The 25,631-nt window shown below is 39.0% G+C and overlaps 1 long non-coding RNA gene and 1 other non-coding gene across 2 annotated transcripts in view; both read left to right on the top strand.

Moving 5' to 3' along the window:
* The window catches only part of LOC144382129 (uncharacterized), a 182,201-nt gene that overhangs the window by 38,991 nt on the left and 117,579 nt on the right, over positions 1–25,631 (top strand). The gene's annotated exons all lie outside the window — the stretch shown is intronic.
* LOC118550379 (U1 spliceosomal RNA) lies at positions 21,592–21,755 on the top strand. The gene has a single exon (XR_004924525.1). It is a non-coding gene; the product is annotated as a U1 spliceosomal RNA (small nuclear RNA).

Genomic DNA, 25,631 nt, shown 5'->3' with positions numbered 1-25,631 from the left:
ATTTGCTCGAGTTCACACCGTTAGTAAATTACAAATCCAGAATTCAAGTTTAAATAATAGAGACAGTTGTTTCACATAGGAGATCTGGAAAGTGGTGAATCTATGGTTGGTTCATTCAGGGGATCTATCAAGTCAGGACGTTGGGTTGGTGTCTCTGATACTCTCCTGACTCTTTCTTCAGACTCACAGCACAGCCGCCATGATTTCAAGTAGCACATCCTCACAAAGCTATGTCCCAAGCAGGTGTCAGGGGGAAGTTGAAAGAAGGTGCCAGTAAAGACAGAAAAGGCAGAATGGGGAACTGGTTAATGTCAAAGAAATGTCCCAACTTTATGTATTTTAAAAACAGGGCCAGCTTTGACTACAGTGAGAAGTCTGCCCATCCCAGGTAGCAAACCTTGACACGCTCCAAAGATGGAAGACCGTGAAGGCGGGAATGCTGAGGCTCTTCACATACCACCTGATACAGCACTAGTACAGTACCTGTGTATTGTAATCATTTACTTGTCTGGTCTCTCCTGCCAGACTGTGCCCTTCTTATAGCTAGAGATTGAGACTTGGTCCCTTTGTAGCCTCTGACACATGGTGGGCTGTTCGTCTGAAGGGGCTCCATTGGAGTTCTGGAGTCTGCCTTATTCCATTCTCTGTACTGGTTGAACTGATGACTCCTTATTACTGTAGATAATCAATCAAATATCTGGATATTTTAAGCAAAAATAGAAGATGTAGTCTTACAAGATTGACAGGAAGAATGAAGAACCAGGGCTGGGAGGCACAGGCCCAGGCAGGTCCATGGGTGTCTTTAGTAAGACCTGTTCAGTAGTCTTCCCCGCTGAGGCCTAGAATGAATTAACTCCAGTGGTTTCCTTGGAGTCTGAGGCCCTGTGGTAATTCAGATCCCTGGGAGAGAGGTTGAGCGGAGCTTTGCCTATGGCCATCCCCTGATTATACCGAGAGGAGAGACTCAAATGGAAGAAACATCCCGAAACTCTTGGCTTGAGTAATGGGAAAGCCAGCATACAGTTAGAAAGGAGGAAATGAAGCCTGGGCATCCGAAGCATGCTTCAGTAATTTTCTTAACTGGGCAATGGATAAGATGAAAAACATTAGCTCGGATTTGGCCCCATACATGAGGCAGACCCTTATGGTGGAAACAGCTGCAAACATAATGTCATAATAGCAGCTTAAAGCAAAGGTGTTGGAGTCAGAAAAACCGGGTGAAAAATCCAGTTTCATCATATGGATTGTGTGACCCAAAGCAAGTCATTTAACCCATCTCAGGCTCAGTTTCTTACTTTGTAAGAATAGAGATTCACAGATTTGTGGTCAAGATTAAATGAAACAATGTGCATGAAGGACTTACCCAAGCACCATCCCTAAGTGCCAGAATTATTATTAAATTATTAAAACTTCATTAGACTCTCAACTCTGAAATCTGCTGTCATCTGTCACTGCCTATTCCTCAAAATGAGCAGGATGAACAACAAGCCTTCTGAGCTGTTGCCCAGTTGATATTATATATGCGGACACATTTGTTTTTAGGAAGACTTCATTAATGATCTTTTTATGAATAAGTGCACAATTCATCTAATACATAGCTTCCATGTCATCTCAAGGAACACTGAAGTCCCTGAATGAGTGACTTAAGCCCTTCCTAGAAGCTTGCAGTCTGTTGCCATGGAATAGCTCTTTGAAGGTTCAGGAAACTATAAATGACACATGTTGCATGGTGGAAATGAAGATGGGGCTTAGGGGCACACCACAGTACCATGTGAGAGGAAATTATAGTGAACATAATTGCAATCAGCCTCCTGCCTAAGTATATTAGAACCTGTGATAGCTTAGTTAGCATTACACATGTTAAGACATACCACCATTTAAATCATATCCCTTGATATAAAGCAACAACACATAATGAAACCCTAGTTAGAAACCATAGTTAGAACATTGCAATACCTTTCTTTCTTCTTCTTCTTTTAAAGATTATTTATTTATTTATTTGAGAGAGAGAGAGAGCATGAGCAGGGAGAAGGGTAGAGAGAGAAGCAGACTCCCCGCTGAGTAGGGAGCTTGATGTGGGACTCGATCCCAAGACCCTGGGATCATGACCTGAGCCCAAGGCAGATACTTAACCAACTGAGCCACCCTGCAATACCTTTCTTAACTTGATTTCCTGCCTCTAGTCTCCATATTAAGCAATTTCAAGCACAGACACCAGATTTTCTTCATCTTTCTTTATCACAGATATTCAGTTGTTCTCAATTGCCATAAAATAAGTTCCATCCATCAGTTCATTCTTCCAATCAACATTTATTAAATTCCTACTCTGTTCCAGTGCACCAGGTACCAGGGATATGAAGATGACTAGAATATAATCCTTCCTTCCCAGGAGTATATAGAACAGTGGGAGGACATACTTGAAAAAAAATGGCAATGCATTGAGGAAGCATTTTAATAGAGTTATGCACAATGTCTTATGGGAGCAGAGAAGAGGAAGAATTTATTTTTATTCAGGCAGGATAGAGGTGGCTTCCAGTCCAGGAGAGGAAGGAAGGAAGGAAGGAAGGAAGGAAGGAAGGAAGGAAGGAAGAAAGGAGGGAAGGGAGGGAGGGAAGGAGGAAAAGGAGGAGGACTTTCTAAGAAATAGAAGGCATAGAACTCAAAGGTAGAGGACTGAACAAGAGCATGGTGCCTTTAGGAATCTGCAGTAGTGTGTCATGGCTGACATGCGAGGAGCATAGGAGGTGAGCAGGATAGGCAGGAAATAAGATTGGGGAAAGGCCAAACCCTGAAAGGATTTACATGCCAAGCAGAGTGTGGGTTATATTTTTAGAAATGGTAAAGTGCTTAAGTAGTGGCTGGGTGTGATTTATGTGCAGAAAAGCCATTCTGGTGGTGGTGGGAAGGGTAGCAAGGAAGTACAATGAACAAACAGAGATGACTTAGAACAAACCTGATGTAAATGCTCATGGCAATTGCTAAAAAAATATTTTAGAGCACAAAGAGATTATACTGGAAAATCATAAATTTCCATTAATGGGCAATGGATATGTACACCATAGTATAATCACATGATGGAATATCATACAGCAGGTAAAAATGGTTGAGCTATATCTAAGTATGTGAAAGTGGATACACTTCAAAAACATAAGAGAATAACAAGTTGAAAATGGATATCAATAGGGTTAAACACCATTCACGGGACTCAGCACCCAAGAAACTCCTCCTGCAACTTCTTTTCCAGTCACTACCTTTTCCCACCCCACAGGGGTAACCTTACTCTGACTTCTAACATAAAAAAATAAGTGTGGATTCAAATAACATGTCCAATTTTGCCTGACTCTTTTCATTTGGCATTGTTGTAGTTTTTTAAATTCTTGTTTATTTTTGTGACTACTTTGCACAATCCAATTTCATGGGGCTTATTTATCTATTCTATTGTAGGTGAACTTATGAGTTTTTCTGGGTTTTGCTATTATAAATAATGCTGCTGTGAAATGTTCTTGTGTAAGCTTTTATGTGAATGTATGTATACATATTGGTTAGATATATGCCCAGGAGTAGGAGGGTTGGTTCACAGGGTAAGGTCATCTCGAGCAGATACTGCCAAATAGTTTCTTGATGCAATTGTACCCACCAGTAGGTGACAGTGGCAAGCTGCCCTACATGCTTGCCAACACTTGGTTTTGTCTGCTGTTTTGTTTTAGATATTGTGGTGGTTTTTCAGTGACATTGGATGGTGGTTTAATTTTGCAATCCCCTGATGAGTGATGATATTGAACATCCCTTCTTCATATTTATACTGGTCATTTGGATACATTCTTTTGTGAAGTGTGGCATATTTGAAAAACATTGCTGTAGCTGCTGCGTGGGAAGCAGACTATACAGGGACAAGTATGAAAGTTTGGAGGCTATGCTAATAATCCGGGTGAGACAAAATGATGGCTTGGGCTAGGGTACTATCAATGAAGGTGGTAAAAACAAAAGGTCAGATTCTGGATCCAATCTGAAGGTGGACCAGACCACTTGCTCTGATGATAGTCATGACCTGCCATGGTCTGGAAATAACATGAGTATTAAAATAATGATGTTGATAGCTCAGGAAAAGAAAATTAACCTGAGACCCACCACTTACTCTCTGCATAATTCTGGGTGAGTTGTCTAGTCTCTCTATGCTTCCAGTCACTCACTTATATATTGGAGATAATAATGCCATATACCTCAAAGGGTTGTTGGGAAGATTGAATGAGTTAGTAATCTTTAGAATTGTGTTTAGCACATAGTAAGTTTTTAAAAATTATATTATTGAAGTAGAGTTGACATACAGTGTTATATTAGTTTCAGGTGTACAACATAGCGATTCAACAATTCTGTGCATTGCTCAGTGCTCTTACCAAGATAAGTGTAGTCACTATCTGTCACCATACAACGTTATTATATTATTGACTATATTCCCTATGCTGTACTTTTCACCTCCAAGACTTATTTATTTTATAACTGGAAATTTGTACCTCTTAATCTCCTTCACCTATTTCGCCCATCCCTGTACCCACCTCCCCTCTGGCAACCACCAGTTTGTTCTCTGTATTTAAGAGTCTGTTTGTTTGTTTGTATTCCACATGTAAGTGAAATGTGGTGTTTGCCTTTCTCTGTCTGACTTATTTCACTTAGCATAATACTGTCTAGGTCCATAGTAAGTTCTTAATAAAAGTTAGCCTTTATTTTACCTTGGATTAAGTTGACTAATATTACTTCCAACAAAAAGGCAAAAACTGAAAGAAAAATTACTTGAGATACAGACTCAGTCAGTATACAGAACTCCGGAGGACAAATGAATCCACAGTTGAATAAATGTGGGGAAACCATGAAGGTTGCTGAGGGCTCCTCTGTTTGGTAGTGAGTGGAGCTTGTGGTCTATAAGGATTAATTACAATCCACATAGTCTGTCCCAGCTATAAAGACCTCATTAGGCCGGAGATGGCATCTAACGCTTTATTAGTTTCCGTGATGGAGACATCTTAAATGGATGTGGTCTAATTGTCCATTTTTTATCTTTTTGGGTTTAACAAGTATGGGTGTTTGCGTGTATGCTTGGCAAACCTCTCTTTATGCAAGAGATTTTTTTTTGAAAAGTGGTGTCCACATTAATTTTTTTTAATAAACAAGATACTTAAATGATCTTTCTTAACTCTCACCCTTTAACAACATTGAAGCAATTTTTTTCTAAAATGTCAGTTATCAAGGTTAGATAAGGAGGGTTCATTTGGGTGCTCTGAAAAGTAAATTAGGAAAAATCTATTGCTTTATTCAGATTAGAAGCTACAGTTTTCTAAAGAGTACACTCTATGGCACCTTGGTTTGTGGGAGCAGTGTGTTCTGTGGTGGGACCTGTTGGTTATCAGGCTATATGACGCATGAAAATCCGTAACTAAGCCAGTCCTTATAATTAAACACGGTCCTCCCCATTTAGAGCACAAATACTCCAGAGGCAACACATTCAGTCCCTACTGCCTTGAAGAGACAGGGTTACTTGGGTTGCTTCCTGCTGTGACCAGAGGGGCTGGGCATGGAGATTGCCTTGAGACCTAAGAAGAAGAAAAGTGCTATGGAAAGTGGGCTGGAGTTAATGAGGAGAATGAGGAGAGGACTGCCCTGGGGCCCCAGGACTAGCTTCATTTCTGCCCCGCCCCCCCCCCCCCAGTGGCTGGGACTACCCTAGCTTGGGAGGAGGGAGGGATCAAGGAATTTCCCCAAGTCCCCTAAAATCTGCATTACCTTAAGTTTAGGTTCTCAGTGATATAATCCCCCAGAGTAATACATTTATTTATTCCCAGCTCGTAAACACGACTGAAAAGAAATCTCTATATACAGCTCAAACTCATTTCTTGCTGAGTCTCCTATGGATGAATGATCCGTGTAGTTCTTTCTTTCTTTCTCTCCTCCTCATTGCTCTGTCAGAAAGCTTATTAACGTATGTATATTCCTGGCTTTTCTCCTATATGAATGATTCAGAAACAAATTGAAATGTCAAGTTCTGTATGGCTTCCTGGTGATATTGAAATCTACCAGTTCCTATTAAATTTCCATCATATAGTATTATTCAGGGACAAAAGATCAATTAATCCCTGTTCTTCTCCTCCTGAAAAACACCAATCACAAGAAACCCTGCTCTGTGAGCTCTTTAATCAACGGAGTCAACAGAGCGCAGGAACGTGGGGGAAAATGAGACCCGGGCACAGAAACGGGGGCCATGCCTCTTTATTAACTCTGCATATTACATGAGGAAGGGAAGTTCAGAAGATTTGATGGATAATCACTCAAGTATGCCATTTCATAAGGAAGAAGAAGTTACTTCCAGATTTGAGTGAAGAGCTTTGGAAAAAAATATATGACTTTATTTTATGCGACATAAGCTACCTTTGTAGAAAGAGTAACCACCCCTTTTATAGCAGGACTAATATAAAAGAAAAAGACTTTTTCATCATTACTTCCAACTACTCCCTTGGCACTTTTACAAGGAGAGCTGGGCAGTAATTGTTTCCATCTCAAGATAAACGTAACGAGAAGTATCAATAAAAAAGTAATTATCATAATAATTATAATAACCCAAACCAAAATAATAACAATGGAAGTAATAATCATAAAAAATATTATTACATCTTTCTTCTTTAGGTCTTTTACCCACTGAATCTTTTTAATGTGTAGGAGCTGTGGGTTTTCATCCATTCTGCCTTAAGCGGTAATTGCATTTGATTCGGCCTGCACAATTTTACCCATAATATTAGAAGTAGAAGAGAGTCGTGCAGTGTGCTTATTATTGGTTATTATTAAAGATGGGGATCAGTGACTTATCATGGGGAGCCATCAGACTGTCACAAACAACTTCCTTTCACTCACTCTCAGACTGCTGTGATATTCAATTCAACTCTGATTTAAACCTAACGTCTGGCTATTTTAACTGAGAAAACCACTTATTGGTCTCTACTTCCTAGGTCCTGATTTTGGCTTCTATTGTGACTTATTCTGTTAGCTCTACCCCCTGCATTTGGTGAATGTCATAATCAGAATAGAACTATGCCACTACTAGACAAAATGTATCTTTGTAACAGATATCAACAATTTTCCCCTGTCTGGATTGGCTCTGGTTGGCAAGAGTGTCTATATCCTGGGACCCGGGCCCTGTGGGACTTGCCGATTGACTTGGGGGTAGGCACGCAGCAGAAGTGCTGCCAGTTACTGTCCTTGCACGAATTTTCACATGGTACCAGAGGACAGAGACCCTCTCTGCCTGTGAGAGCTGCAGGAGCTCTGGTGGCCACCTTCTCTACCATGTGGAGGAAGCTGGCTTCCAGGAAGGGGGAAGCAACTGTGAAAGACAAAGGCAAGGAGAGTCTAGGCAGCATTGAACTTGTCTCTGGGTCCCAGAGACAAGCCTTTTTTTTTTTTTTTTGGAAAAGGTTCTGTCCTTCCTGCAATCATTGGAGATTCCCCAGCATACTTTAAACAAATACCCTTTTCCTCACCCACATCTGATTTGGGCTTTTGTCCTTTGTGAGCTGATGAATCTTTTTTTTTTTTTTTTTTTTTAAAGATTTTATTTATTTATTTGAGAGAGAGAGTGAGCACGAGAGGGGGGAGCGGGAGAGGGAGAAGCAGACTCCCCACTGAGCAGGGAGCCCGATGCGGGACTCGATCCCGGGACTCCAGGATCATGACCTGAGCTGAAGGCAGTCGCCCAACCAACTGAGCCACCCAGGGGCCCCTGAGCTGATGAATCTTGATGAGTTGAATCTTATTCAGGTACTGGGTCTCCTTGTCATAGGAGTGTGATATACTCCTATGTATGGGTGCAGTGGGTTGCAAGTAATGTCTTCTTAATAAAAATGAACTAAGGCTTGTGAATGTTTTATTACTTTCGTGGATTAAAGCACTGCCAAGGTTATATCTATAATTAACCATCATTTATACTTTCTTACATTCTAACATGTTTTCTTGGGTGGGAGAGAGGATGGACTTGCATGGGTGCTCTGGGCATTGTGTGGACTCGATATATTCTGTGTTGTGCATCAGGAAGTTTGCGCCTTGTAGAAAGAGAGATTAAGATCCACTGCTAAGTACTGCAGCCTATTCTGGGTCCTAGAGTTTTCATCCTATTTATCCACTGGATCCAATTTGATTCACATATAAGAAAGTAAAAATAAAATACAGTGTGGTATATTGTTATTTTTAATCTTTTTCACTAAATCCTTAGGCATGTACTTTGTTACATTTGTTTAAGAGAAATATATATATTCTAATTCTTTTTGAGGTTTCTCCTTTTTTTTTTTTTTTGCAAAAGGTTTTTGATCATCTGCCAGTTAACTTCTCTTCCTTTCATGCTGGTCCAAATTTCACTCATTGCTGGACAGAGAATTTGCCAAAATTCTACATTTATTTGTAAAAAACTCACACTTTACCTATGGGGAATTTATTACTGTTATTTCTGAGTTTTCCATTTTGCTACCATGTGGATCTATGCAATGCTGAAATGCTGAAGGTTGCTTCAGTGAGCTTTCTGAAAAATGCCTGATGTAGGTTCTTCAGGCCTGAAGAGAGTTTCTTATCTTATTTTCTGTGATGCATCAGTGGGAGGGGTTATATAATCTTTGCTTTTGGTGGGAAGTAGAAATCTTCTAGTTTGATGGCTAACAGAAAATGCCTTTTTTTGCAAGAAGTCATTGACTCACTGTTGCATTATTAAAACTTCTCTTCTCTCTCATCTCCCATCCTTAGTAGCCAGAAATTTACCCAAGGAAGTAGTTAACATTTGCTTATTTGGAAAAAAAAATTGCTTATTTGGGTGTTGCCCAAATCATTAAAAAAAAAAACAAAAACAGGGCGCCTGAGTGGCTCAGTTGGTTGGGCGACTGCCTTCGGCTCAGGTTATGATCCTGGAGTCCCGGGATCGAGTCCCATATCGGGCTCCCTGCTCAGTGGGGGGTCCGCTTCTCCCTCTGACTCTCTTCCCTCTCGTGCTCTCTGTCTCTCATTCTCTCTCTCAAATAAATAAATAAAATCTTTAAAAAAAAAATAAAAAAAATAAAAAAAAAACAAAAACAAAACTGCTTCTCATTAGACATGCACAGTCTAAGGATAAGTAAAATTAAGAAAGTGGCAAGGTGTGAGTAAACCCAAAATGAGTTTCCCTGTTCCTCTTTGTCTCTGACCACTGAGGATTTTCTTTGTAAAAGAGCATAATGAATCCTTTCAGATTATAAAGGTTAGTGAGAGAAGGTTGCTCAACATTGGAATTTAACTTGGACCCACATTAAAAAGAAAATCAATGCTTAGGTGTAATTTAAAATGTCCATCAGATAAAACCTTTCTGCTTTTGGCAAGACATCATTATGGACTATTTTTATGAGAGGCCTCAGGTATTGATAAAATAACTGGTATGGTAATGTAAAACGTTTCTTTTATGGGCAGAGGGAAAGCTGTGAAGATTTTGGCCAATGACACGGAAGTGAAGGTGTAATGTAAGATTTCCCGGAGGTCTCCTTTCAAAGGGAAGGCCTTTCACTATCCTATGGCCAGCATCCTGGTTGTGATGGCTGTCACTCAGGTGGCTATTTTGTTACCATAAGGATAAAGGGCAGACCTTAGGGAGGTGGAGAGTTAGAAAAAGCCTGGGCCCTAAGCATACCAGCTCAGGACTGCCTACCTCCAGACTTTTTTACTGTGGTAAGGAAATAAATTCCTACCTTGTTGAGGCCACTTCTTTGGGCCTTTAGTTATATATAGCTAATTCTTATTTTAATGGATACACCATTTCAGTATGGATCTAGACTGTACTTTCCCTGGAAATAATTTTTTTCTTTAGGAGAGGTGTGAGTGTATGTATGTAGGCATGCTGGGTCCAGCACTTACTTACCCCAAGAGTGTAAGAACTATGAGGATAAATATAAACATATCTCATTTGCAGAGAGATCGTGAATGGTGCAAAACTTAGGTAACAAAGCCAACTTGGACTGTTTAACTGAAGGCTTTCATGATGTTATTCTCAGTTGACTAACTTAGCCTTTGGGAAAGGTATTGTTGATGACAATTTTGCCTTGGAATGACCCCCAGGAAGAGAGGACAGATACTAAAACATAGCTATCCCTTCTGAGTAGAAGATTGAATTTTCCAAGTGTAGTAATAGATGGAGATTTGTATTAGGAAAAATGAAGGATGGATTTGTTTCAGACAGGAGAGGAGGTTGATTCTTGAGACAGCTGCAAGTGTGTTCATTATGGCACCTGAGGAAGGTTCTGGCTGTTTGCTTGTCTTATTTTGCTTTTTCTTTGGGATCGTGGGAATAGCGCAGTTCTAGGTTTTTTCTCCTGTTTTGCAACTTCTGTGGTTGACCATAGCTTCTCAGTTCCTAAAACCTGTTACTATAAAGACTCATTTTGGCATAGTTGAAAGGAATTAGGGATTAGACTACAAAAAGTGCAGGACTTTCCCATATCAGCCCTCCAGTGAGGCCAGCACCATCAAGGATAAGCATAGAGTGGGGATTCAAAGTATAGCTATGACGAAGCTGGCAGACACCCAAGGAGGAACTGAGAGGAAAAGAAGGAAAAACTGCTTAGCTGAGCCTCTGGTGGTATGAGACAAGTACTCTTTTCTCCTAGATTTACCAGAGCCATGGACTTTCTTCCTCCCAATTTACAAAAGAAAGTCAAATCTCTCATCCATTCAAATCTTATTGTGATGCATTGCTTGGAACATTGCCCTTGGGTGTTTAAACTTTTAGGTCACCAGACGAAGGAACAATTGGAAATTTTGGAGTAGGTATTGAGAAAGTGGAAAATCTAATGGCTGATAATACAACTTTTTGTGAGTTGTTTTTTGTAAAGTACGTATCTGATCTTTGCTTTGAGGTTCCATAGTGTAATGGTTAGCACTCTGGACTCTGATCTTTGCTTTGAAAAGCACTGGAGGAAAGCCTATTTGAAGTGCCTGACAGTAATCATTTAATCAAAATTAAAACAATTTTGGGTGATAAATCACTGTGTTATTTTTGGCTGATATCCAGCAAAGAGTTTCAAATATTCAGTGAAGTTAATAGAAAAGAACTTCCATTCTCTTCTGCTTACTTTTATCAACATCTGAGTCTGAGTTCTCCAGAAAACAAAGTCTAAAACAAAGATTAGACCTTAACTTTTTTTTTTTTTTTTTTTTTTTGGTGGGTGGGCAAATTCCAGGTCCTCGAGAGTGAGGGGACAACAGGAAGTGAGGCAGTGAAGGACAGAAAGCCAATACAGGATGGTGCGTTGTTTCATTGGCCACAGTTTTACAAGAAACCCAGTTGGCTACTCAGCTACATGGGACATTTCTGCATTTTTGGAGAGGTCATATAGAGCTACTGTTTCTTAGAACAGTCTGTTAGGAAGAGGGAAGAAAAAGAATTTATCTATGAGCTCCTAGCCCTATCCTGCCTTTCACTGGTCAAGGTTTGCCCCATGGAGTGTTTAACCTCATGCACTTTCAGGTTATGTACGTGCCCTTCTGGGCCACTGCTGAGGAAGCCAGAGGCTCAATGAGGTGGGCAAGGAGTGCTGGAGGTGGGCTGCAGCTGCTCCCACGAGCATAATAAAAGCAGTGCTGAAGCATGGCTTCTGTCCCTGGAGGCTGAGGCACCAGTGGTATTAACTGGTGCAGTGAGGATTGGGTGGGACTCTCCACTGAGAGTTTGCTGGGCTCCACATTGCCTATTGGAAAGGATAATGGAGGAAGGCTCCTACAGGGACAATTACTGTGAATGAAATTTCTCAGTAATCTTTTTTTTTTCCTTTTTTCCTTTCCTTTCCTTTCCTTTCCTTTCCTTTCCTTTCCTTTCCTTTCCTTTCCTTTCCTTTCCTTTCCTTTCCTTTCCTTTCCTTTCTTTCCTTTTCTTTCTCCCCTCCTCATCTATCATAAAATAATCATAGTTTCATATTTTTATTTATTTATTTATTTGAGAGTGAGAGAGAGAAAGAGAGCATGAGCGGGGGTGGGGGGGAAGGGGCAGAGGGAGAAACAGGCTCCCTGCTGAGCAGAGAGCCCCATGTGGGGCTTGATCCCAGTACCCCAGGATCATGACCTGAGCCAAAGGCAGACGCTTAACTGACTGAGCCACCCAGGTGCCCCCATAGTTTCATATTTTATTAAATCTTAGATACCACTGATTGTTAGATGCACTTACTTTTGTATAATTAAGCCAAGAAATTTCTGTAATTTAAGCTATGATGCCTTTTATCATTTACAAATTTTATTCTATTGTTATTGAAAGAGATCTTTTAGACTTATTTGGATCTTTACCATTAATTATGCTTGTGGATACATGGAAATATGAATGGAACAGTTAGTTATATTGTGATTTATAATAAGAAATATATACTTGGTATATTTGGTCTTAGTTCACTGTTCCTGGCACAAAAATCCTAAAACTCTTAAAATTTCTTAAGTGATGAGAGCAACAAAGGTGACTTTTTTATGTTAATGAGGTGACTTTTGGACTTTTGGACCATGTAAGGATGGAGCCTGGTTGCCAGGATAGCCAACCACGTGATGAGAGGGTTGGAACTTTCGGTCCCACCCCCTGACCTCTGGGGAGGGGAGTGGGGCTGGACGTTGAGCCAATCTCCAATGGCCAATGACTTAATCAATCTTGCCTATGTAATGAAGACCCCATAAAAATCCCAAAAGGATGGGGTTGGGAGAACTTCTGGATTGGTGAACATGTAGAGATTTAGGAAAAGAGGCATCCCTGAAGAAGGCATGGAAGCTCTGTGCCCTTTCTCCTTACCTTGCCTTATGTATCTCTTCCATCTGGCTGTTCCTGAGTTATATCGTTTTCTAATAAACTGGTGATCTAGTAAGTGAAATGTTTGTCTGAGTTCTGTGAGCCACTCTAGCAAATTAATCAAACCCAAGAAATGGATGACTGGAACCTCCAGTCAGTCGGTCAGAATCATAAGTGACAACCTGGACCTGCGACTGGTGTCTGAAGTGGGGGGTAGGGGCAGTCTTGTAGGGCTGAGCTAATCTTAATGTGCGGGATCTATGCTATCTCTGGGGACATAGTGTCAGAATTGAGTTGAATTGTAGGACACCCAGCTGGTGCCCTACACCCTCTCCCAACACACATGTTAGAATTGGTACCAGAACATTTTATTACTAAAACTTGTTAACATTTTTTGAATGCACTTTTTGGCTCAGTTGTGAATGTTTGGGGTTTTCCCATACTCTATTTTTTTTTTTAAGAGAGAGAGAGAGAGTGAGAGAGAGCACGATAGCAGGGTGAGGGGCAGAGGGAGAATCAGACTTCCTGATGAGCAGGGAGCCTGATGTGGGACTCCATCCCGGGACTCAGGGATCATGACCTGAGCTGAAGGCAGACGCTTAACCGACTGAGCCACCCAGGTGCCCTCCCATACTCTATTTTCCTCTGAGTCATCAGAAGCATTGGTATAGCATTTCTTAAATGCTATTATCTCTAGAATTTTATACCAAGTGACTGACACCCACAGGCATTCCTATCACCTGGCCAGAGTAGTAATTAGATTCATCTCAATTTCTGAGATGTTCAAATATGAAAAAAACAGAACATAATACTTACAAACTGTTGGGTATATTTAAGAGTGAGGTAATAATTATATCTAGAAATATTACTAGTTCAAACACAATAGAAAGTAGATCCTTTGAAACCATAAAAGTTAGAAAAATATTAATTTTAAACTAAACAAATAGGTGAGGTGGTACAAAATTCCTTTGAGGGACAAATTAGCAAAAAAATGTGAAGAGTGTCTGGTAGAGAAGGCAACACATGAAATGAGGAAAGACTGAAAATTGAGTGACATGGTATTTTGTTTAAATACTATTTACGTATTTTGGTTAATTTTTGGTTGGGGATTGCAGCTTAGAATGAATTGTCAATTATCAAGGTATATGAAAAGAATTCAGACAAATTCAGATGAAGGAAATTAATATATTCAGCCAAGTATTGCCTTTCCTTCCTGCATTTCTCTAAAATGTCTCACTTTCTGTGTGTTTTTGTCAACTTTCATTTGTGCTTCTATGGCTGTTCTGACATGAGTTTGACCCCTCCGCATCTTTTAACATCTTCAGCAGTTACTCTAGGTTGATGATTCTAACTTTTCTTTAGATTCAGTCACCCAATTCAAGTCAGCAAATGGGCTACTAATTTAAAGCTCATTTGCAAAGTAGAAAATGCAGCATCCTAGTTATAAATAATCCTTCACATTACCAACTCAATATTGCAAAGACTGCCAAGTGTACATTTGAAGATATTTTCTGGTGATTTTGACAGACTGGGATTTTAATATCCTTGGGGTATAATCATCAGGGACTAATATAGATGAGAAGATGTAAAAGGATCTTCATTAAAGGGAATTTAAATAAGAGAAACATTCCAGTTTAATATTGGGTGACTTTTAAGTAAAGCTAAATGTCTGAAAGCTTTGATTTTTAATATGATATTGTCTTTGAACTTCTAAGCAATCTTGTATTGAGCTATGGCTTTGACTGAGTTTTCAAAATTCTTGCAGCTCAGAAAATAAGGTTTCATTATTATTGTTTTTTAATAGATGGTAATGTAACAATTGATTTTTAAAAATGATGCACTCAGGCATATTGGGAAATCAAATAATTTTTTTTCCTGCTGAATCCAAATGGAGGAAGACTTTCTACTTAAAGATCTATTCAGCTTCTATCCTTAAAACTTGCAGGAAACATAAATGAGTTTCTTTTTCTTTAGTAATGAAATCCTATTTCCAAAGCAGCTTCTGAATATTTGAACGTCTTCATAAAGAGAGGGGAAATATATGCAGTTTTTGTATGTGAGCAAAATGATGTATAAGATGGTTTTGTAAATAATATTGAACTATTATAATTAGGGAGGATAAAAATGTTTCCATCACTGGAAATAGAACTGATAAAATATGGAAGTATATAGCGGCAGGTGACAAGCTCACTTTGTCTCTTTCCCTCCTTCCATTGAATCTGGCCTAAGTAGGGAAAGTTTGGGGTGGACTCAGTAGGGTAAGTTCATCTCTCTTCCACTTGGCTTCATCAGATAGATATCTGGCAGCTAAGGCTGGTGGCTGATTGGGGAGCCTAAGCTAGCTGAGACTGTAGCTGGAACATGGCTTTTTCATGTGGCTGCTTGGCTTCCTCATGATGCCCAGGGTGAGCATCTCAGGTGGGAGAAAGTGCCAGGAGGAAGTTGTGTGCTTTGTATGATTTTGCTATGGAAGTCACAAAGCATCACTTCTTCCATTCTTCAATGGTCAGAGTAGTGACATGCTCCAACCTGGATTCATAGACTTCATCTCTCAGCAGGAGTGCCAGTCCAATGTATTTCTTTCATAGAGATTGTAGATCCTCAGATCTCATAATATATTGCTATATTCCTAAATTGCCAAATTGCTTTTTGAGCAAAGGTCAAGTATGTTGGTTCCTCTCACTTCTCCAGGAGGGCACAACAGTTCCTGACTCTGCATTTTTGCTAGTAGTATTACAGGTTTTTAGATTTTTTCTAATTTGATAGTGAAAATGATATTTGTTTTAATTTAATTTGTATGTTTGATTGCTAATGAGGAGAATTTTTTCTTTATATGTGTTTGTCACTTTTCTAAATTGTTTGCTGTCCACTAACTTATAACCAGTATTTTCTTTTAATCTTTTTTTAAAAATGTTTTTATTTAAATGCTAGTTAGTTAACATATAGTGCAATATTGGTTTCAGGAGCAGAATTTAGTGATTCTTCACTTGTGTATAATACCCAGTGCTCAACACAGGTGCCTTCCTCAATCCCCATCACCCATTTAGCCCACCCCCCCCACCTCTCCTCCAGCAACCCTCAGTTTGTTCTCTTTACTTAAGAGTCTGTTCTATGGTTTGCCTCCCTCTCTTTTTTTACCCCCTTCCCCTATGTTCATTTGTTTTGTTTCTTTTTTTTTATAAAGATTATGTATTTATTTATTTCAGAGAGAAAGAGAGGGGGAAAGAGAGAGTGAGAGGGAGAAGGAGCATGATGGGAGAGGGAGGGACAGAGGAAGAGGGAGAAAAACCCAACCAGACTCCCTGCTGAGTGCAGAGCCTGACACAGCGCTCAATCCCAGGACCCAGAGACCATGACCTGAGCCGAAACCAAGAGTTGTATGCCCAACTGATTGAGCCACCCAGGCACCCCCATCTGTTTTGTTTCTTAAATTCCACATATGAGTGAAATCATATGGTATTTGTCTTTCTCTGACTGACTTATTTCGCTTAGCATAATACACTCTAGCTCCATCCGTGTCATTGCAAATGGCAAGATTTCATTTCTAGCCAGCATTTTCTAATTGTTTGCCATGAGTTCCTTAAAATTAAAGCAAATGACCCTTTGTCAGATTTTATTTGATAAGTATATTCCCAGTTTTTAAAAAATTCAGTTTCTGAAACGTTCCATACTCATGGATTGGAAGAACAAATATTTTTTTTTTAAGATTTTATTTATTTATTCATAAGTGACAGAGAGAGAGAGAGGCAGAGGGAGAAGCAGGCTCCCCGCTGAGCAGGGAGCCCGATGTGGGACTTGATCCCAGGACCCTGGGATCATGACCTGAGCCGAAGGCAGGCGCCCAACCATCTGAGCCACCCAGGCGCCCTGGAAGAACAAATATTGTGAAGATGTCAATGCTACCTAGAGCAATCTACACATTTAATGCAATCCCTATCAAAATACTATGAACTTTTCCCAAAGAAATGGAACAAATAATCCTAAAATTTGTATGGAACGAGAAAAGACCCCGAATAGCCAGAGGAATGTTGAAACAGAAAAGCAAAACTGGTGGCATCACAATTCCGGACTTCCAGCTCTATGACAAAGCTGTCATCATCAAGACAGTATGGTACTGGCACAAAAACAGACACATAGATCAATAGAACAGAATAGAGAGCCCAGAAATGGACCCTCAACTCTATGGTCAACTCATCTTCGACAAAGCAGGAAAGAATGTCTAATGGAAAAAAGACAGTCTCTTCAACAAATGGTGTTGGGAAAATTGGACAGCCACATGCAGAAGAATGAAACTGGACCATTTCCTTACACCACACACAAAAATACACTCAAAATGGTTGAAAGACCTAAATGTGAGACAGGAGTCCATCAAAATCCTAAAGGACAACACAGGCAGCAACCTCTTCAGTCGCAGCAACTTCTTTCTAGAAATATCGCCAAAGGCAAGGGAAGCAAGGGCAAAAATGAACTATTGGGACTTCATCGAGATAAAAAGCTTTTGCATAGCAAAAGAAACAGCCAACAAAACCAAAAGACAACCAACAGAATGGGAGAAGATATTTGCAAATGACCTATCAGATAAAGGGCTAGTATCCAAAATCTATAAAGAACTTATCAAACTCAACACCCAAAGAACAAATGATCCAATCAAGAAATAGGCAGAAGACATGAACAGACATTTCTGCAAAGAAGACATCTAAATGGCCAACAGACACATGAAAAAGTGCTCAACATCACTTGGCATCAGGGAAATCCAAATCAAAACCTCAATGAGATACCACCTCACACCAGTCAGAATGGCTAAAATTAACAAGTCAGGAAACAACAGATGTTGGCGGGGATGTGGAGAAAGGGGAACCCTCCTACACTGCTGGTGGGAATGCAAGCTGGTACAGCCACCCTGGAAAACAGTATGGAGGTTCCTCAAAAAGTTGAAAATAGAGCTACCCTATGACCCAGCAATTGTACTACTGGGTATTTACCCCAAAGATACAAATGTAGGGGTCTGAAGGGGTACGTGCACCCCGATGTTTATAGCAGCAGTGTCCACAATAGCCAAACTGTGGAAAGAGCCAAGATGTCCATCGACAGATGAATGGATAAAGAAGATGTGGTGTATATACACAATGGAATATTATGCAGCCATCAAAAGGAATGAAATCTTGCCATTTGCAATGACGTGGATGCAACTGGAGGGTATTATGCTGAGTGAAATAAGTCAATCAGAGAAAGACATGTATCATATGATCTCACTGATATGAGGAATTCTTAATGTCAGGAAACAAACTGAGGGTTGCTGGAGTGGTGGGGGGTGGGAGGGAATGGGGTGGTTGGGTGATAGACATTGGGGAGGGTATGTGCTATGGTGAGCGCTGTGAATTGTGTAACACTGATGAATCACAGACCTCTACCTCTGAAACAGATAATACATTATATGTTAAGAAAAAGAAGAAGATAGTAGGAAGGGAAAAATGAAGGGAGGGAAATCGGAGGGGGAGACGAACCATGAGAGACTATGGACTCTGAGAAACTGAGGGTTCTAGAGGGGAGGGGGGGTGGGGGTATGGGTTAGCCTGGTGATGGGTATTAAAGAGGGCACGTACTGAATGGAGCACTGGATGTTACACAAACAATGAATCATGGAACACTACATCAAAAACGAATGATGTAATGTATGGTGATTAACATAACATAATAAAATAAAAAAATTCAATTTCTGAAGTTTGGTTATATACAAAAGTTTCCAGTTTTTATGCAGTCTTATCTTTTAGCCTTATCATTTTTATCCCTTTATCTAAGAAACTTCAAAAAATTATCTTCTAGGTTATTTGTTAATTTTCTCTAATGTTGAATTTGCTTTTCATTTCTTTTATTGTGGCTTTAAAATGGCAGTCTGCATTTTGGATCATTCTTGTTTATTTTATCAATTTCATAAAGGCAGTATCCTCTTGAGTATTATAAACAACATTAATTTTACACTTAATAAAATATTCCTATGCCTTAGTACTATTTTGAGCAAAGAAAAAATTTTTAAAGGTTTTATTTATTTATTTGAGAGAGAGAATGAGAGAGAGAGAGAGAGAGAATGAAAGGGGGGAGGGTCAGAGGGAGAAGCAGACTCCCCACTGGGCAGGGAGCCTGATGTGGGACTCCATCCTGGGACTCCAGATGACCTGAGCCAAAGGCAGTCGCTTAACCACTGAGCCACCCAGGGGCCCGAGCAAAGAAAATTTTTAAAAAATTCTTTTTAAGAATCCTGTTTTTCTTCTCATGTTCTTTCCCCTCCCCCAGTATCCCATGATTTTTCCTTATATGGCTCATTCTTTTAGAGGGGATCTATGTTTACCCAATATTGCTTTATAATTTGTAAAATTATCTAGGAGTCGAGTTTTGATGTTAATCAAATATATCAGAGAGGTCCAACATCCCCCAACCCCAGCCCTAGATCCAGAGTGAGGGAAAAATAAGAAAATTTATGATGGCTATGTGACTATGGTAAAAGCTACCACCAAAATCGCTGCTGGAGTTCCAGTGGCCTGGGGACACAGGAGGGAGCCAGGGCCAGGGGTTTACCTGTGGGCTACCATTACAGTGGTTTTCTTTAATTTTTATTATTGAAGTATAATTGGCATACAGTGTGATATTAGTTTCAGGTATGCAAAGTAGCGATTTGGCAATTCTATACATTACTCAGTGCTCACCACAATAAGTGTAGTCACCCTCTGTCATCATATGATGGTATTACAATATTATTGACTGTATTCCCTATGATGTGTTTGTGGGCTACCATGTAGATTAAATAATCAGGAACCCTTTCTTCCACCTCCTCCCCTAAATTGAGTCTGTTTCTATCTTGGGTGTGACCTTTTGCACCTAGAGCAAGCTGCAGGGATTGTCTACATTACAGAAGACACTCAGTGTTATAAGCATGCAAAGAAAAAAAAATCATCAATTTGATCAACCTAGGTGGAATTGGACAAAAAATGACTTCAAATGGGCTTGGACTTTTACAGATGAAGAAGTCAATGGTAATGCTGGGCTCTAAATGAGTGAAGTCATTTGCAAACTACCACACAGTCTTTATGGATATTGTATGAAAAGAGGATGGAAAAACCCTCTACATACTAACATATCAGGAGCACCATCCTCAAACTTGAAGGACATGATAGAAAAATATATTGGAATAGACAGAGAGAGATAAATACTTATGTTTTAAAAAGTGAGCCAGTAATATTCTCAGCTAATTCTGCCCATACTTACTTATCCTTCAAAGATTAACATAAAAGTGTGAAAATTTTTACAAAGCTTAAAAATCATTATATACAGTTTATTCGAGCAATAATCCCCTCAGAATTGGTTATTACCACTATTAATGACTTGATAGTTAGAGTGTTAATGGCCCATAGCAAAAAACTGCTGGTAATGACTGATTTCATAGGGATTATTGCTTAATTAATGACACTCCACCTATCCTTAGTCATTTTTGTATCATTTTTATTGCCTGTTTCAAGACCCTGAACCTTAGTTTATTACATTTGGAAGAATGTCACCAAGACAGATAAAATAGATAATAATTTTCTGATTGTGGTTAGCTTTGTAATATATGGGCATTTCACTAAGTTATTTCATATTTCTCTATCCCTTGCTAATCAAATGTCACTTGTGACTTCTGGGTGGGTTACAAGAATATAACTTAAAAACTGATGTACTTAGTTTTGAAAGAAAAAAAGTCTAAAATATTTCTGAATTAGTGGACACATTTTTGCACATCTCCAATTTGGATCGGGTAATAAATGGGAAATACAAAGCTGAGATAAGATGAGATATTTTCCTTTGAGAACCTTCTCAGTCTATGCAGAGAAGGCTGGGCAGGATTTTGGTTTAGCTTAGCCTCCAAGTAGCTATCCACTTTTGATTTTCTGATTTTCATCTTCATCATTCATAAAATTAGATTATTGGACTGGATTGCCTCTTAGTTCTTCATAGCTATTAAATTCTACAATCAGAAATCACAGTTTCAAAAGAGAAAACAGGAACATTTGCATTAGATCTATAGAAAATCCTTTTTCAGTAAACCCCATGGGATAGCCGAATTATTCCTTAAGCTAAACATGGTCCTTTTGAATACTGCTTGAAGGAAATGGGTCATCATCTAAGGTTTTAGAAATGAGAATATTTTTGTTGTGACAGTGCTAAGTTTTGTGGACTTTGACCCAGCTCAGTTTCTAACTGGCTGTGTGAATTGGGGCAATTCTAGCACCTAAGGTGGGCCAACATCATGAATTTTCTGATGTGATGTAAGGTGATGAAGCTTGACATTAATCAAAACACAGGACAACGACAACAAAAATTTATTGAAATACATTTTTCCACAAAAGATGCTTAAGTTGTTGAAAGTATCAAGTTCCTAAATCTCATGGTTCATGTTGCATAATTTGGAAACTTGCCTTGTAAGACCTGACTCTGAAAGACTTTTAAGTCATCTTCTAAGTCACTGGCTCTCACAATGTGATCTGGGAACCCTGGGAGTCCCAAGACTCTTTCAGGGAGTCCATGAAGTCAAAGCTATTTTTTATAATAACACTAAGATGTTATTTGCCTTTTTTATTCTTGTTCTCTCACAAGAGTACAGTGGAATTTTCCCGAGGTTTCAGGGCACATGACACTATTTATAATGAAATGTACTGATATTTGGAAGATCTGTAGAACTAAGTGAATTCAAATATTCTCTGAATAACCAATGTGTGATGTTGCAAAATTATGCATGGATAAAGAATTCTTTCACACTTATCTGGCAGGGGAGATACCATGATTACAAAGGTGGTTTTCCCAAGGCGAGGCTTATCCATTGCACTTTGGATGTGCTGACCCCTGCGATTTTCCCAAATGTGGGAAACTCAACTGCATAATTTGTGGTAGCCGGGAATTGTGTTTGCACTTTCCCCTTATAAAAAATACTCATTTTCCTTAAAAAAAAAAAAGAATTATTTCAAAGTGGAAAAAAGACCAGTGGATTTTAATGTGGCAGAATATGAAAAATTTCTTGATATGGTTTCAGATTTCACTTTGCAGCTAACCTTTGAGAAACTACTACTTGTTGAGTTTTGGCATAGTATCAAAGAATATCACAATTATCTGAAAAAAATTCTTTAAAAAATCCTTCCTTTCCAACTACATATGTGTGAGTCCGGATTTTCTTCAAATACTTAAATTAAAATAACATAGCAATGGATTGTAAGCAAAAAGAGGTATAAAAATCCAGCTGTGTTTTATTGAGCCAGACATTAAAATGATTTTAAAAATGTAAAGTAATGCTCCGTCACAAAAATTTTTTTGTTTGAGAGAACATAGTAATTGTTTTCATAAAATAACTTATTTATTTTAATATTTAATGGATTTATGTTATTTAAAATAAGCTAATGAATGAAAAATTTAAGACTTTTAATTTTAATTTCTAATATGGTAAATATTAATAAACAATTTGCATGAACAAACTCTTTGAGGTCCTCAATAATTTTTACCTGCATAAGGATCCTGAGACCAAAAGTTTTGAGAATTGCTACTCTAAGTCAATTATATTCCTAAAGACCTATTTGCTGCCATTGTGAACTTTTAAGAAAATATACTCCAGGCCCTGAAGACAATTTCCAGGTAGAACTTCTGAAAATGTTTTGAGATATGGCACATCAATAGAATGATTGTTTGGCTTTCCAAGATAAAGATTTAACTGAGTAAACCTTATTTGTATGGAGAATTCTGGTATGTTTAATGAAAGAATCATCCTTGTAGTGTATTACAAGATCAGGTCTTTTCAGTTGTCACTGGAAAGTGAGAAAAAGTAGCATATATAGAAGAACAATAAACTGGCTCAACTGAAAATAGATGAAACAGACAGAAGTGATGTGAAATTGTTACTTCCAGAAACCTGTATGGTAAGTCCTGAGACTTGACCCTTGTACTTTTGGAGCCTTGGATCACTCTGAGTCCTTAGCCCTGAATCAGTATTGTGGGCAGAAGAGGTTCCTGCTATTTCATTTCACTTCAGAAGGGAAGTGATTTTGAGAATGCACCACAGTAGTCTCTGCACATGTTGGGGGAGGTCATTAGGAGGATGTGACTGCCAGTTGACCCATGAGCTGGACCTGGGTAATTAGAGGCTCCTCACCCCCTCCCCGTCCATGGAATGTGCATTCTGCTTGCCTTCCTCACTCCCAGAAGCTGCTCCAAGGGCATAGCCTTGAGATAGTGATGTGTTGTTGAGGCCATCTGGACAGTTTTTGTGACTGATCCCAGTTAAGCCCTCTGTATAAACTTTCAAGATTCTGGCAGGCAGGTGTGGAGATCTACTCTTCTTGTGGCTGCCCAAGACAAGCCTGCCCTCACTTATTAAACATGCCACATACCAATCTGGAGTGGTCTGCCTCTTTCTTTGGTCTCTCCCGGCCCTGTGTGTGCAGGGCCCAGTTTGCAAACCAACAGACATGGTAGGATTTTCAGTATAGGTTAATCTTCATCTCTCTCAGAGCAAAGTAGATATGAGAGTGGTCCAGCAGAAGAAAGCGTGACACTCACTCACTTTCTCTTCCCTTTAAAATACTGACTCATCAGTACACTTGAATCCATGACACTAGCTCCAAATTGAGACTACATGGATATGAAGCAAACTTTGTAAAGAGCTTTACTACCATGATATTAAAATCGGTTTCTGGAAAGAGAAAGGAGGGTGGAGTGGTAAGTTCCCTTTTTTTTTTTACTTCCAGCCTGTGTATAATTGCAAATGATGAGAAAGAAGATCAAGTTCATCATTTATCACACAAAACATTCATGGCTGGAATCCTGTAGAGAGATTTGTCTCCTTTTTCTGTGTTTTGGGATATAAACAGAGTGAGGAAGTGATTAAACAGTGTAAGAAATTCATGCTAAGATACTGATCACATAATGTAGTGTGTTACTCTTTGGTAGAGTGTTTGCATTTTAGAAGGGGACTGAGGTGGGTATCCAACTAAAGTAAGCAATCTGGAAAATTTTTTTTGAATAAAGGAATGGATAATTGTAAAGTGCTAGGCAAAGATTGAGCACTACTTTTCACATTACATGATAGAGAGGAGAGATGAGTACTAAAACATTAATAAAATGAAAAATGGAAAATATTAAAACAAAAAAGCCTACAAATAAAATGAGTAACCTTCCCCATTTATCTGTAGCTGATTCTAAATTGTCCTCTATCTTTATAGGTATTTTCTTTCATACCCTAACCCATTGTTCAAACTTGGCTACACATCAGAACTGAACTACTAGGGGAGGATTTAAATTTTTTATTAGAAAATAATACATTTTCATGGTAAAAAAAATGTTCAAGTGATTAAGAATAGCATTAAGTAAAATGTAAAATTCTGCCATCCCTATTCCATTCCCCAGGGGTGTTTACCTTTACTTAAAACAACATTCCTTCCTCCCTTCCCTCCTTCTTTCCTTCCCTCCTTCCTTCTTTCCTTTCTCCCTCCCTCCCTTCCTTCCTCAAATATTTATTAAGCACCTACTATTTACCAGGCACTGTTCCAGTTGTGGGGACACAATGAACACACCAGACAAGATTTCTGCCTAATGGGACTTACTATAACTTTGGAAATAAACAAATAAAAATATATAATCAGATAGAAAGTAGAAAGTATGAATAGTTACAGAAAAATAAAAGAGCATAATGGGCATGAAGGGACTGTGGATAGAGGGAGCTAATTAAGCCAGAACCTTGAAAAGGTTTTGTTTTAGTTTTTCCGTAATGGTTGCTGCCATAATTCTGGATGATAATGCTTATAAGTTTGTTTCTTGATTTCTCATCTTTAGTCATTACCTACTGATGCCTCATCATGAAAGTTGAGGTATTTAGCTCTCCCATAATGGTTCCCTACTCTATCACACCTCTCCTGAGTTTTGTTAGTTATGTTATACTTTAGTCCTTAAATTGTTTGCCTTTGTATCTTGAACCTCCTTTCATATTTAGACAATTTGGACAATCTCTTTTGACTCTGCTAAGCATCATAAAAACTCAGGTACCCGGGCTATACTCTAGATGTGCCAAATAAGTTTCTTTGAGGTTTTCTTTGAGGCTTTGGAAATCTATATTTAAAAATAAAAGCTCTCAGAAGATTCTAATGATTATCTTATTGGAAACCATTGCCCCAGGCTACATCTTCTCGCACTGGAAATTGAGTAGATTCATTCATTCTCCATGTTCTAACTCAGTGCTTCTTTAGATTTTTGCACCTCACACAGTTCATAGATATGCAACCCAGAGCAATGTTTACAATGCATTTAAATCCTTAAACTATATATTTAAAATACATTTTTGCCTTAAATGAAGACATATATATTTGCTTTGCTTTAAGTGAAGATGTATGTAAGATGTAAGATACATACTTTCATGGCAGTGTAACATCAAGCCAGGTAACGAATATGGCCCTGTTTAGGGTGAGGCACCTTTTGGGTAAGAAGGAAAATACATAGAAATAATGGAAAGTTGACTGGTTCTCAGAATAGTTGAAAACTTTGGACAGTAGGGGCGGTAAGGAGCGCTACTCAAATAGCAATATTGTCAGTCAGGGTTTTTAGTTCAATCACAGAAGGACTCTGATTTTGAGCAGAAAAAGAATTTATGGAAAGAATTTGCGGTGGCTCACACCATCACATGGAAGGCTGGGCATTAAGGTGAGAGACTGGGCAGCAGCCAGGAATGTTCTCTGGAATCACATGGCAGAGCTGATCCTGTTAGAACAGGGCCCAGGTACTGTGGCTTATACCACGGACCCAGCTGACATTTGGCTCT

Source organism: Halichoerus grypus, chromosome 6 (genome assembly GCF_964656455.1).
Source record: "Halichoerus grypus chromosome 6, mHalGry1.hap1.1, whole genome shotgun sequence".
NCBI classification, from domain to species: Eukaryota; Metazoa; Chordata; class Mammalia; order Carnivora; family Phocidae; genus Halichoerus; species Halichoerus grypus.
Note: the sequence above shows the minus strand (reverse complement) of the source record. Positions and strands in the feature narration are given on the sequence as shown.